This window comes from Conger conger, chromosome 13 (assembly GCF_963514075.1).
Source record: "Conger conger chromosome 13, fConCon1.1, whole genome shotgun sequence".
Classification (NCBI taxonomy): Eukaryota; Metazoa; Chordata; class Actinopteri; order Anguilliformes; family Congridae; genus Conger; species Conger conger.
In genome coordinates this window covers 6,151,317-6,164,167 of record NC_083772.1, presented here as the reverse complement: position 1 = coordinate 6,164,167, position 12,851 = coordinate 6,151,317, and the positions used below count along the sequence as shown (strand labels likewise).

At 44.2% G+C, this 12,851-nt stretch overlaps 1 pseudogene; it reads right to left on the bottom strand.

Annotated features, from left to right (window-relative positions):
• Positions 1 to 12,851, bottom strand: part of LOC133108256 (sodium- and chloride-dependent betaine transporter-like) — a 49,598-nt pseudogene that overhangs the window by 34,838 nt on the left and 1,909 nt on the right.

The following is a 12,851-nucleotide window of genomic DNA, read 5'->3' as shown; positions in this document are numbered from 1 at the left end:
ACCCCCAAGCAGTAGCAATGATGCCCCTACCTCAGCTGTGGGCCGCCTGCTTCTTCATCATGATCATCTTGTTGGGCCTGGACACTCAGGTAATCAGTTTCCTGGCTGCTGGTCACCATTCCTGGCTGCTGAGTCTGTGATACTGCTGCCACTACTAATGTCTGTGGCCCTTGTTTACTTCTCGATGCTCCCAGTTTGGTTCTTGCTTAACATGAAATAAAGCTGTGCTGAGCTAGAAAAGCATAATGCTGGGTTACCAGAGATCACAGCAAGATTACTTGCCAAGCGAACTGGACAATATTTCATTTTAACTAGAGATGTGCATTTCCTGAAGAAAATGCAGAGTGTGATTGTAGCAAATTGGCAGTGTGCCTGGTCTTTGGTCAGTGGTTACTTGTTGCTAGGATGCTGCTAAGGTGTTACTGGGTGGTTGCTATGGTTGCTAAGATATTCCTAGGTGGTTGGTAGGGTGTTGCTAGATGGTTGCAAATGTGTTCCTCGGTGGTTGCTAGGGTGTTGCTAGGGTGTTGCTAGGCAGTTGCTAGTGTGTTGCTTGGAGGTTGCTAGTATGTTACGAAGTCTTTGCTATGGTGTCGCTAGGTGGTTGCTAAGTATGAATAACAATCAATTAGTGGCATGAGATGAAGAGTTCATGCGTAATGCAAGGCTATTGGTTTCATGGCAGTATAGGACAAATCAGAATGTTTGTACAAAGAGGTCGTTATGATACTTCTGGGTGACCACTGAGCTGCAGAATGAAGTAACGTTCAAAAGCGACTGAACCAGAGCTTTGTAGAAACAGTTACAATTGCTTCCTAGTAATTAATGCTCTGTAAAAGGAACTATTCGAGGTCATCACAGCCAAATGACATAAGTGTATATATAGTGTATATCTGAACAAATGGTAGGAGCCAAAATCACAGCAGAGAAGATTTGTACATGTTTTGTAGAATTTGTGATTGGATTGATTTTACTTTTAAATTCTATTAGTTTCTTTTGTGAAATGTATAGTTCTATTTGAAATGTCATATTGGAGTACTTCTACTGTTCTCTGTTATGGGAAAATGGGAAACATGTCTCAATGAGTCCTCCGTGTGTAAATAAAGAATAATAATCAGAATTCTATTGTTAGTCACCACAGTAATTGTCCTCTCCTCCCCAGATTTTGTAAAGTATTTGGGTTCTTGAAAAGTGCTATATACAATTGTAAATAACATTTCCTTGATTATTATTTTCATTTTGGGGTGAAATATGAATTTACTTTATTCAATGATAGAGAAACAACTTCAATTAATCAATAAAACCTACATATGTCTTATTCAGGACTAGATTAAATTCAGCAGTTTAACATTTAGAAATACCTCTCCAAGGAATCGCCACCTTAATGTGGTGGAGGGGCTCCCGGTGATCCTGGGAGCTAGGTTGTCGGGGGCATTAGCATTAGCCCCCAGTAGGGTCTCCCTAGGCAAATTGGTTCCGGGGGAGGGGCCTGACTAAGAGTGATTCAAAGACTCCATGACACGGCCTCACAGTTACCTCGCCCGGAAAAGGGAAACTGGGGTCCCCTTCTGGAGCCAGACCCGGGAGGGGAACTTGTCGGCGAGCGTCTGGTGGCCGGGCCTTATCCCATGGGGCCCGGCCAGGCACAGCCCGAACTGGTAACATGGGGTCGCCGCCCTGTGGGCTCACCACCTGCAGGGGTTGGCATCGGAGTCGGGTGCTTTGCCCAACGGGCAGTGGGCAAAGGCGGGGATCCGGACGCCCTGATCCTCGGCGTCGCAGACTGATTCTGGAGATGTGGAACGTCACCTCTCTGGTGGGGAAGGAACCGGAGCTAGTGCGGGAGGCGGAGCGGTACCAACTAGATATAGTTGGGCTCACCTCCACGCACAGCACTGGTTCCGGAACCAAACTCCTGGATAGGAGCTGGACTCTGGCGAGAATGAGAGGCGCCGGGCGGGTGTGGGGATACTCACAAGCCAGCAGCTGAGTGCCACTGTGTTGGAGTTCCACCCGGGGAATGAGAGGGCCTCTCTGCGACTACATGTCGCTGGGGGGAAAGCTCTGAATGTCGCTTGTGCTTTTGCTCCAAAAGGCAGTTTGGAGTATTCGGCCTTCTTCGAGTCACTGGGCAGCATCCTGGAAAGGGTGCCGCCCGGAGACTCCATAGTTCTGCTGGGCGACTGGGCAACAAGAAACCTGGGAGGAATGGCCTGCCTGATCTTAACCCGAGCGGTGTCTTGTTATTGGACTTCTGTGGTGGTCATGGATTGTCCATAACGAACACCATGTTCAAGGATAGGGTAGCTCATAAGTGTACATAAGGTACCAGAGCACCTGAGGCCAAAGATTGATGATCGACTTTGTGGTCGTATCATCAGACCTGTGGCCGTATGTCTTGGACACTCGGGTGAAGAGAGGAGCAGAGCTGTCACCTGATCACCACCTGGTGGTGAGTTGGATCAAGTGGCTGGTGAGGCTTCCGGACAGATCCGATAAACCCAAACGTGTAGTGAGGGTGAACTGGGAATGTCTGGCAGAGCCCCCCGTCCATGAGGTCTTGAACTCCCACCTCCGGAGGAACTTCTCGCGCATCCCGGGGAGGCTGGGGACATGAAGTCCGAGTGGGCCATGTTCAAAGCCTCCATTGCAGGGGCGGCAAGCAGGAGCTGTGGCCAGAAGGTCTTCGGTGCCTGTCGGGGCGGCAACCCAAGAACCCGCTGGTGGACACCAGCAGTGAGGGAGTCCGTCAAACTGAAGAAGGAGGCCTTTCAGGTTTGGCTGGTGTGGGGGTCCCCTGAAGCAGCAGACAGGTACCGGGTGGCCAGAAGGGCTCCGGCTTCGGCAGTCGCTGAAGCGAAAACACGGATATAGGAGGAGTTTGGGGAGGCTATGGAGAAGGACTTTCGGTTGGGCTCAAGAACGTTCTGGCAAACCATCCAACGACTCAAAAAGGGAAAGCAGGGCTTGTCTCAGGCTGTTTTCAGCAGGGGAGGAGAACTGTCACCTTCTGTCAGCTTTGAGCAGTCTCCTGTGATGTCTCTCATTAACAAGGCGTTTCTGTCTGCAGAACTGCTGCTCACTGGATTTATTTTTGTTTTTTTGCACCATTCTTTGCAAACTCTGGAGACTAGCGTGCATGAAAATCCCAGGAGATCAGCAGTTTCTGAGATACTTAAACCACTCTGTCTGCCACCAACAATCATTGCATGGTCAACGTCACTTACATCAAATTTTTTCCACATTCTTACAGTTGATGTGAACATTAACTGAAGCTTCTGGCCCTTATCTACATGATTGTATGCACTGCTGCCACACAATTGGCTGATTAGATAATTGCATGAGTAATTAGGTGTAATGAAGTAAAAATGTTCCTAATAAAGTCCTCGGTGAGTGTATGCATGTAGCATAAAAAGTGAGAGGGTTAAGAAACATTAAAAATTCTAATTCCAACTGTCACCACTCGAGCAAATGAACATTCCACCATTAATTTCAATAGCAGGAAAATCGGAATTAAAAGTTAAGAGATGATAGGCAATATATAAAAGCATTTATAGGTGTGTGTGTGTGTGTGTGTGTGTGTGTGTGAAGGAAGGTGTGGAATATGCAGATCATGGACACTGTATCACAGCACAGTCCAATACCTCTCCTCCAAGACACCAAGCAGAGTTAACATCACAAACATTGTGCATTGAAACAAACAACACTGCATGCATCTCTCTAAATAACTGTGAGCAACAGTGGAGGGTTAAAGTGTTCATGTTTTTATCTCAACTCCAAATCTATTCAGTATTTTGCAAAAACAAAGGAATTGGCCCTGCTGTTCATATATTATTTTCATATACTTTTGGAGGGCACTGTACTAGAAATCACAGTCCTACCCCCTTTTCTGGTTGCTAATGTATACATAATAAATACAGAAGTGCATATTATCCCTGCAGCAAATTCCAACTAAGACCACCTCAAGACATCATGAGCTTGGAAATGCAGCATGTAAAACTGGGTTTAGTAGGTGTACCAGCCCAATAAGTGTCACAAGAAGCACAGACGGCTATATCAAACAGATGATAAATCATCAGAAACTCAGCCCTTCCTGGATGTGAAAGTTTTTTTTTTTTTAGGTGTGACAGTCCCATAGAGTATACATAGGAGGTAGGGGGGTGGGGGCTAGGCGGTGAAGCCGAAGTAACCACAGAGCAACAGTAGAAGTAGCCTCATGGGAAACAGCTTCTACTGCTCATAATTCAAATTCATTTGAATGATTAAACTGATGTGGCTTGCGTGACCTATAATTATTTTTTTACCAAGCCATGTTTGTCCTGTCAAGATAGACCATGCTGAATACAAACCCAGATTGGTCTGATTGAGTTTTTCCCATGTTCCCACCACATTGTATTCTACTGCATATACGCTCACCAAGCACTTTATTAGGTATTATAAATGTGTTATGTAGCCTGTCCACCTATAGTTATGATGCGTTGTGTGTTCAGAGATGCTCTTCTGCATACCACTGTTGTAATGTGTGGTTATTTGCATTACTGTCACCTTCCTGTCAGCTTTGACCAGTCTGGCCATTCTCCTCTGACGTCTATTAGGGCGGCCTGTGGCGTAGTGGTTAAGGTACCACCCATCCTTCCAACATGCATGTTGCCAATCTGGTTCATAACAAAGATCGAAGTGGGCTCTATGTAAGAGAAAATGCATTTGAACATTTAATTTGATTTAAAGGTTTATTAATTATTAAAGGTGCTATGGTATTGTGACTACTCGGTCTACTCAAGAAGCAGATTATTGGCCCCACCTACTGGTAGAGAGCACCTGGGTTACATTAACTGATCAGCCCAGGTGCTTAAAGAGTGTCTGTTCCCACAGTGCGGGGCTGAGGCCGTGTGATCACTCCGGAGCACCATGTTTTGGTGGTGAAGTTTTTTATTTAATTTAGTTCATTCTTGAGGTTGTCATGCACATTTGGGCACAACACACCGCTGAAAAGTGGCAGAGCTGGCTGGCTGGAAAGTGGCCAGCTCCGATGGGAAAGCTGGAAAGCTGTTGCATGTTTTTACTTTCTTTTGTCTTTTTTTATTAGAATTTATTGTGTTAGTTTATTATTTTTTTGCCTGGAACCAGTGAGGGGGGGAGGGTGAAGACTATTTATTATTTGTAATTATATTTATTATTATTATTTCTTCACCAATAAAATCTAAATCAAATGTATCCATATAGTGCATTTCAATCAATTGTCACAATATGCTTCACAGAAGACCCTGTCCTAAACCCTCGCAAGAGCCTGCCAAGGACATAGTTACTGTTAGTTATAGTGAAGAAATGCCGGACGGCTTTGGTAAGTGCACAGCTCCACCAGAGAGCCAGTTCAGCCCAGCTTGCACTAAACCAGAGTCTCACTCCCTCTCCTCCTCTTGTCAGTTTGCAGAGGCTGCAGAGGGCTCTGTCAGTGTGCAGTACCATCTGGGGGAGCAGTCTGTACAGAACCAGCTCAGCTTCAGCGTTAAGCCTGGAGAGAATACTGGGTAACGCACACAAACATACATGAAAACAAGCTCACAGCCACACACACACACTCACACCAACACACACACACACACACACACACACACACACAAACGCACAAACATGCATACCGAGACACACGCTCATGAAAACACATACACACACACACACACACACACACACACACAAACGCACAAACACGCATACCGAGACACACACTCATGAAAACACACACACACACACACACACACACACACACACGAAAACTAGCGCACAGCCACACACACATAAACGGCCTGCAGTGTAGTGGTTAAGGTACATGACTGGGACCCACAAGGTTGGTGGTTTGATCCCCGGTGTAGCCACAATGAGATCCGCACAGCCGTTGGGACCTTGAGCAAGGCCCTTAACCCTGCATTGCTCCAGGGGGATTGTTTCCTGCTTTGTCTAATCAACTGTACGTCGCTCTGGATAAGAGCGTCTGCCAAATGTCATTAATGTAATGTAATAATAATAAAATCCTCAAATCTGTTTGCAGGCTAACCATCCACAGGCTGGGGGCTCGAACCCTCATCCGCACCCTGGAGCTGAGAACAACAGAGCAGGATGAGCAGGAGGGACGGAGCAAAGAGGAGGTGGAGCGTTTGAGGAAGAGAGTGATTGAGCTGAGTGTCCAATCAGGAGTGAGCAGTGTCCTCACTGCTTTCGTTGCAGTGCATGCTGGGAGCTCAGAGCCCGTGAAAGGGTCACTGATGCGCCGACATGTGCCCACACCTGGAGGTATGTGTGTGTGGGTATGTGTGTGTTTCTGTGTGTGCATGTTGTGTGACTATGTGTGTGTTTGCATCAATTTGCATGTGTATCCATGAGTGCATTATGGTTGTCATAATATTCAAATTGTCACCGCTGTACACTTTTTGATGACCTGTTAATATTGTGTTGGGTTTTTATTTTGCATCATAACTTATTTTGAATGTTGACATTATCGCTAAGCTGTATATAGCTTAGCCTCCCACTTTCATCTAGTGGCCATTTTATATAGTGTATGTTCTTCTGCACCACACCTGTGTTCGTGGACTAATTTTATGCTCCATGTCTAACAGACTAATGAGGTATATTTGATAAACGTAAATTGTACCTGTGTCAGCTAGCTATGTTATTAATTATTGTACCATTTTCCTCAGTTGAGTTTAGATGGCTTGCTCTGGGGTTAATTAAAAGGAGCACTGTCACCTTTGTGTGTAGGCACTTTTTAAATTATGCTTGTAGAAATTTTTTTTTCAGTCACTGTCAGTGTAGCCATTTCCTAAATGTGGGGCAAAACTTCTCAAACAAAAATGTCACTGGACGTATTCGGCTTGAATCTCCAGCCTGTGTTTCCCAGAAGGTAACGGGTGCTCACACTCCACCCTTGACATCAGGACGGCCACCCATCCAGGTGATCACGTAACATTCCCACAAAAATACGGTAACGTTATGATAAAAATATCACAGAACTTAACTTGGCTTGCCTGATGTTTCTTTTGAGAAGTTGCCCCATATTTAGGAAATGGCTACACTGGCAGTGATTAAAAAGTGCCTACTGATCAACTGAAAAAAGGACAGTGCTCGTTTAAGAGCGAGTGACAGTGAGCTAGAGTAACTGCAGTTTTTATTTATTCAGTTTTCATGGTCTGTTTTGTCAAAAGCAGTCTTCGACAAAAGCCTACTCATAGTAGCCAATGGCCTGCTTTGTGTGTCATGTGCAGGCCCCATTAATGCTGGAGGCCCACGTAAGGGTCCGTTTCCGATTGCCCGTGTATATGTGCGTGCACTTGTGTGTGGGGGGTGTGTGTTCTGCCGGGAGGAATTAATTTGTTAAAGCCATGTTTACCACGTTTTCTCTTCCTGCAGGTAAGAAGGCAGTGGTTCTCCGCTGTTGTCCACCTGTATCTAAAGGTTTCTGTAAGTCTAAACGTGTCCTGGCTGGAGCACCCCCTCCTCCTACACTAAACTGTAAGTTCATGTTCTAGTGTTCCTCCTGACAAGGTACATTGCATTACAATACATTATTGGCATTTGGCAGACGCTCTTATCCAGAGTGACGTACAACAAAGTGCATACCCATAACCAGGGATAAGTGCGCTGAAAGACCCTAGAGGGAAGTACAATTTAAATTGCTACCCGTACAACAAAGATAAGGACCAGGGCCTATTTTTTATTTTTTTATTTTTTTTTAAACAACAAATAAACAAACAAACAACAAAGCAAAAGTAACCAAACTTAACTATCGAAATACTGCTTACCTAGCCAACTAAAAATACCGAAACATAACATAAATCACAAAGACAACAATTAAGGTTCACAGGGACGTAGGGAGGGATGGGGAGAGGTGCTGCTTGAAGAGGTGCGTCTTCAGTTTGCGCTTGAAGGTGGGGAGAGATTCTACAGTTCTGACCTCAACGGGGAGTTCGGTCCACCACCGTGGAGCCAGAACAGACAGTAGTCGTGAGCGTGAGCTGGAGGTTCGGAGAGGGGGAGGTGCCAAGCGGCCTGTGGAGGTATCTGCAGAACTGGCTAGAAACCTGTACACAGCATAGCAGAGAGGGCCGCTCAAACAGCGCTTTCCTGAGAGGAGGCTCCCCTTTACTTTGTGTTGAACAGGCGTCATTCTGCTCATAACTGTAACTCTTAAAGAAGCTGCACTTTAGTCAGGGACGTGACTGAGTGCTCTGACTGATATAAAACCCTGAATGCTGTTTAGACAGGACATTCATTAATTAATATTATATTTTCTTCACGACTGTTATTCAATTTTGGAAGAATACCTTTTATAATATACAGTGAAACCTGCCTTGGTGGCCGCTTTCTCTTACCACCTTTCACTTGTCTCTCTGTTTCACAGTCACCTGCACAACACAGTCTCTCCTACAAACGTTTTATTGATGTGTATGATGGCCACTCAAATAGGGCTGTGCCAACTTCTTTCAGTGAATTGCAATATTCTTCTTACAGATTTTTTTGTATTTGATTTCCTTTTACTTGTTGGAAATTAATTACTTCAATGAATTGCATAATCTATCTTGATTTGTTTATGACTTGTTTGTTTATGAAAGGCTACACCTTTCCCTCCCTAACTCACCACCATGATTAGCCTTAGACAGGACCCGGCCCTAGGCCCCCCTGATGAGAGATTGACGGGGGATGGGTTAGGAAAGAATGCATTGTTAACCCCTCGCACACGCCATTGAGGTGGTAGCAAGAACGCCTGTAAGAGGAAAAATATGCGGTTCAGAGATAGCAGCCCTACTTGTCAGTGGAGGAGTCTGAAGTCGGGGGACTTAGATTTAGAGTACTAAGGAGCAAGGTTAAAGTTCTGACTGAGGCCATGCATAGGATGAGTTCCAGCATAACCTTGGAGGAGATTCAACATGCTGAGTGAGCAGTCGGGGAATACCCCAACCCTACAGGGGAGGAGCACAATGCCTGGCTAAAGCAAAAAGATAAGGAAAACGGAAGGAATGTCAGTACCGAAAGAACATTAAGAGGCTTTAAGGGCCTTCCTGATTATAATCTGATAATTTATTGGATAGATTCAAAGGACTGACTGTAGAGGAGTTGGGGGATGATTTACACTCAGCTATTGGCTGGATGTCCTTTGTAGATCCCTTAAGGCGCCGCGGAGAGGGGCACCTGAAGAGTGTGTTGAGATGGTGGAGGGCACTAACTTCTGGCTTGTATGAAGTCAAAGTTTGGAGAGAGTCCAAGGAGAGATTATGACAGGGAGACAAATACCAGTGATGAATAGGTTCATTGAAAAATTACATAAGAGCTAGTGTTTTTCCACTCGTATACTGAGATGGTGGAAACTCCCAACCGGAGGGGCACATGAGATAAAGTATTGGGAAAATTTCCTTTGAGGTATGAGAAAATGACAGTGAGACAAACAAAAGTGATGAATATGTTCATTAAAAAAGTTGCATAAGAGATAAATGTCTTCCCACTCGGTATACTGGGGACATTTCTTATCAAAAAAAAGGTATACTTTTATACGAGCTAAGAATATATAAGGAATAAGCTTTTAGACCTTAGGATAGCATCTTAGAATTTTGCTTCAGAAGATATCTATGGGCTGTTGAAGAGAGAGCAACGCAAGACAGCTGTAGTCAAGCTGGAGTGGCGCGCTCCCTCTGTGCGCCACTCCAGGATATGGATATGGAGAACGGAGTGACGTACGCGGTGCGGACTTAGCCCAAGAGTTGTGGCAACAGGACTGACGTCGAAAGAGCAACGCAGAACAACTATAATCAAGCTTCATTGGTAATTATAATCTATATTACTTGTATAAGTAGGAAAAGTAGCACATAGAAGTTCAACTTTATAAGTTTACTTTTATTTTTATATCTTTTATTTCTCATTAAGGTACTATATAAGGTAGAAAAATGTAGAGAAGTTTTTAGAGTTTAGATAAGCATAATATTCTAGGAATAGTTTCTTTTAGAAAGAGCTAAAGGGGTATATGTAACTTGCATGTGATCAACAAACTGAAAGATGATATATATCCTAAGCTGTATAACTCTATTCTTTTGATTGATTATCTTACTATAATCATATGTGATGAAGGTTCTTTTAGAGGAATACATTGAATACAGGACATCGTATACCAGATTTGCATCACACCCTTCACTTTGAGACTGGGCTGGAAGTTCAGTAGAACGTACCAGGGCTCCAGGACATTCGGAGTACTTAAAGAAAAAGAGAGTTCGTCCCCGAGACACCTCATGGTGAGGTACTGCTCGTGGGAACGTGAGGTCTGAGCTCGGCAAGGGGTCTGTGGCTCACAACACTGTAATGGCACTTATGTATAGATTGTAACTTGTATAGCTATTGTTGTTTTTTATTGGCTGTTGTATTGTTGTATTCAGGGTATTCTAGCTACCAACTGTGGTATGCTAGTTTGGTAGTTGATTGTACTCTTCAAGGGTTCTGATTATCTGTATGTTTACGCTAGGACTGTACTGTCCTCTCAGGTCCTCTTAGCACTCATACTTGTGTTTGATTTGCACTTCATTGTACTTCGCTCTGGATAAGAGCGTCTGCTAAATGCCATGTAATGTAATTTAATGTAATGTAATGACTGTAGCATAAAAAAAAATCAGCCATAATCAGCAATGATAATATTTATTAATAGGCATTGTTTTTATGATGTGCTATTACATTTTTTTAGTGGTATTTCTTTCTGATTTAGCCATTTCTGATGATGGCATTGATGCTGTTGGTACATTGATTTTGAGTGTTAGTTGCTGAGATGCTGTTGAGTGTTAGTTGATTTTCTGTGGGTTCTTCTTTAGTTGTTGCAGATGGCAGTGCTCTACAGTTTCGTGGCTTGTGTCCTGCTGTTAGGTGTGTTTTACACGGTGGTGGGTGTTGTTCTGTAGTATGAAAACATGGCGCTCCACTGCCTTGGTGCCTTACACCTTCTTGGGATTGTGTTTGGTCTCCATTTTCCTGTGCTCTCAGCTTGTGGTCAGTCACTCAGCACTAGCTGTGATGTTAGTAAGCATGAACCTCTTTGTCTCTTATGCTGACTGGGGGCCTTCAGAGGACATTGAAGTACCGGAGCCCCCTCAGCCACCGAAGGATGTTCTGCTCCAGTTGATCTTCCTGCAGAAAGCCAGTGGATCCTGGGATCTGGTAGCGGAACTGGCCGAGGTGTTTGGAAAGACTGAGGAGGAGGTGGCGAAGCAGAAACCCCCCCTGTTACTGAGGACAGTGTGTGTGTGTGTGAGAGAGATCTTGTGTGTTACTGAGGACAGTGTATGTGTGTGTTGTGTGTGTTACTGAGGACAGTGTGTTGTGTGTGTTACTGAGGACAGTGTGTTGTGTGTGTGAGAGAGATCTTGTGTGTTACTGAGGACAGTGTATGTGTGTGTTGTGTGTGTTACTGAGGACAGTGTGTTGTGTGTGTTACTGAGGACAGTGTGGGTGTGTGATTGTGCTACTGAGGACAGTGTGTGTGTGTGTTACAGGAGGCAGTGTGTCTTAGTGTGTCCAGGCTGGTAATGCCCTGCTGGATTGCCAGGTGCAGCAGGGGACCCTTGGGCTGTGAGAGTGATATCCCTCCTACTTTTCAGCCCCACCCCCTTCTGGGCCCCCATATGAGCCCAACCCCCTTGTTACAGTCATTTGATCCAGTGAGAAAAGTAATGCCTCATTCATAACATACCACTGTTAGCTGCTTTCATTTCACAAAGAGGAACGTTTGCAGCATCAGCAAAAGGAATGGTGGAGCTCAGGAGACACGTAGAGCTTGGAAGGCTACTGGTATGATGCTAACCGTGAGGTTAATCTGTTGGGTTTGTGATGTTATGCGGTTGCCGCTACAACATCACACTGCTGTAAATTAGAATATATTCACAGTAAATTAATTCCCACTGGCTTTCCATGTTTGTCAATTCATGTGCAAAGATTTGAACGTCTTCAAGGAAAGCCACGCTGTATGGTCGGGACGTAGCAATTCTCCATTTATCTCTAATGGCTACTTGTATATGAGCTGTGGCAGAAGTGACCTACAGAAGTGACCTGGGATTCCAGCAATGATATGCAGTTGGTTGAATACACTATCAGTGACTCACTGATTTGAACAAACACTGTGATTCATTCAGTCCTGCCAGTGATGTCTGGTTTATTGCATTTAGTGGTTTGTGAAACTCTTAGAAGCATATGGATCTGCGTCTTTAATGGTGCTGTTGCGACATCCACATTGCACGACTGTTGGCAACCTGTGAGCGTTTGGACATAATGAAAGTAACTGTATATTTAATGAAGAATTGTGGTCAGTCTGAAATGGTCTTTTTCTTTTTTTTAATGCAAGCAGCCGGACATAAAGATGAGCTGAGTGGACCACAAAGTCAACTTGAATGTTGAGAACAGGGTTTTAGTTCACTTAGCTCCGCCCCACATTCTCAAGGTTTTAATTGTTCGGAAATTCCATTGACATGATGTCAGTTTTGTTGGTTTGCTAATGTACGTTTGTTTTCCATAAAGCTTAACATTGCCACCTTACTCTCACTCAACAATTACAGTAGTGTGCAAAAATGCCTTTTACAATTAATGTCTAAGTGAACAGAAGTGATCCTGACCTCAAAATGGTGAAACATTAAACATGACAAATTTCTTCAAATTCTAAAGCAAGATTATTATTATTTACAGTTTCAAAATAATAAAAAAGGAAAAGGGCCCTATGCAAAAGTTTGGGAACCCAGTCAGTTAGTACTTTGTAATTCCTCCTGGAGCAGCTGTAACAACTTGTCAATGCTTCCTGTACCCAGCTAAAGTCTTTGAATTCTCACTTTTTGAATTTT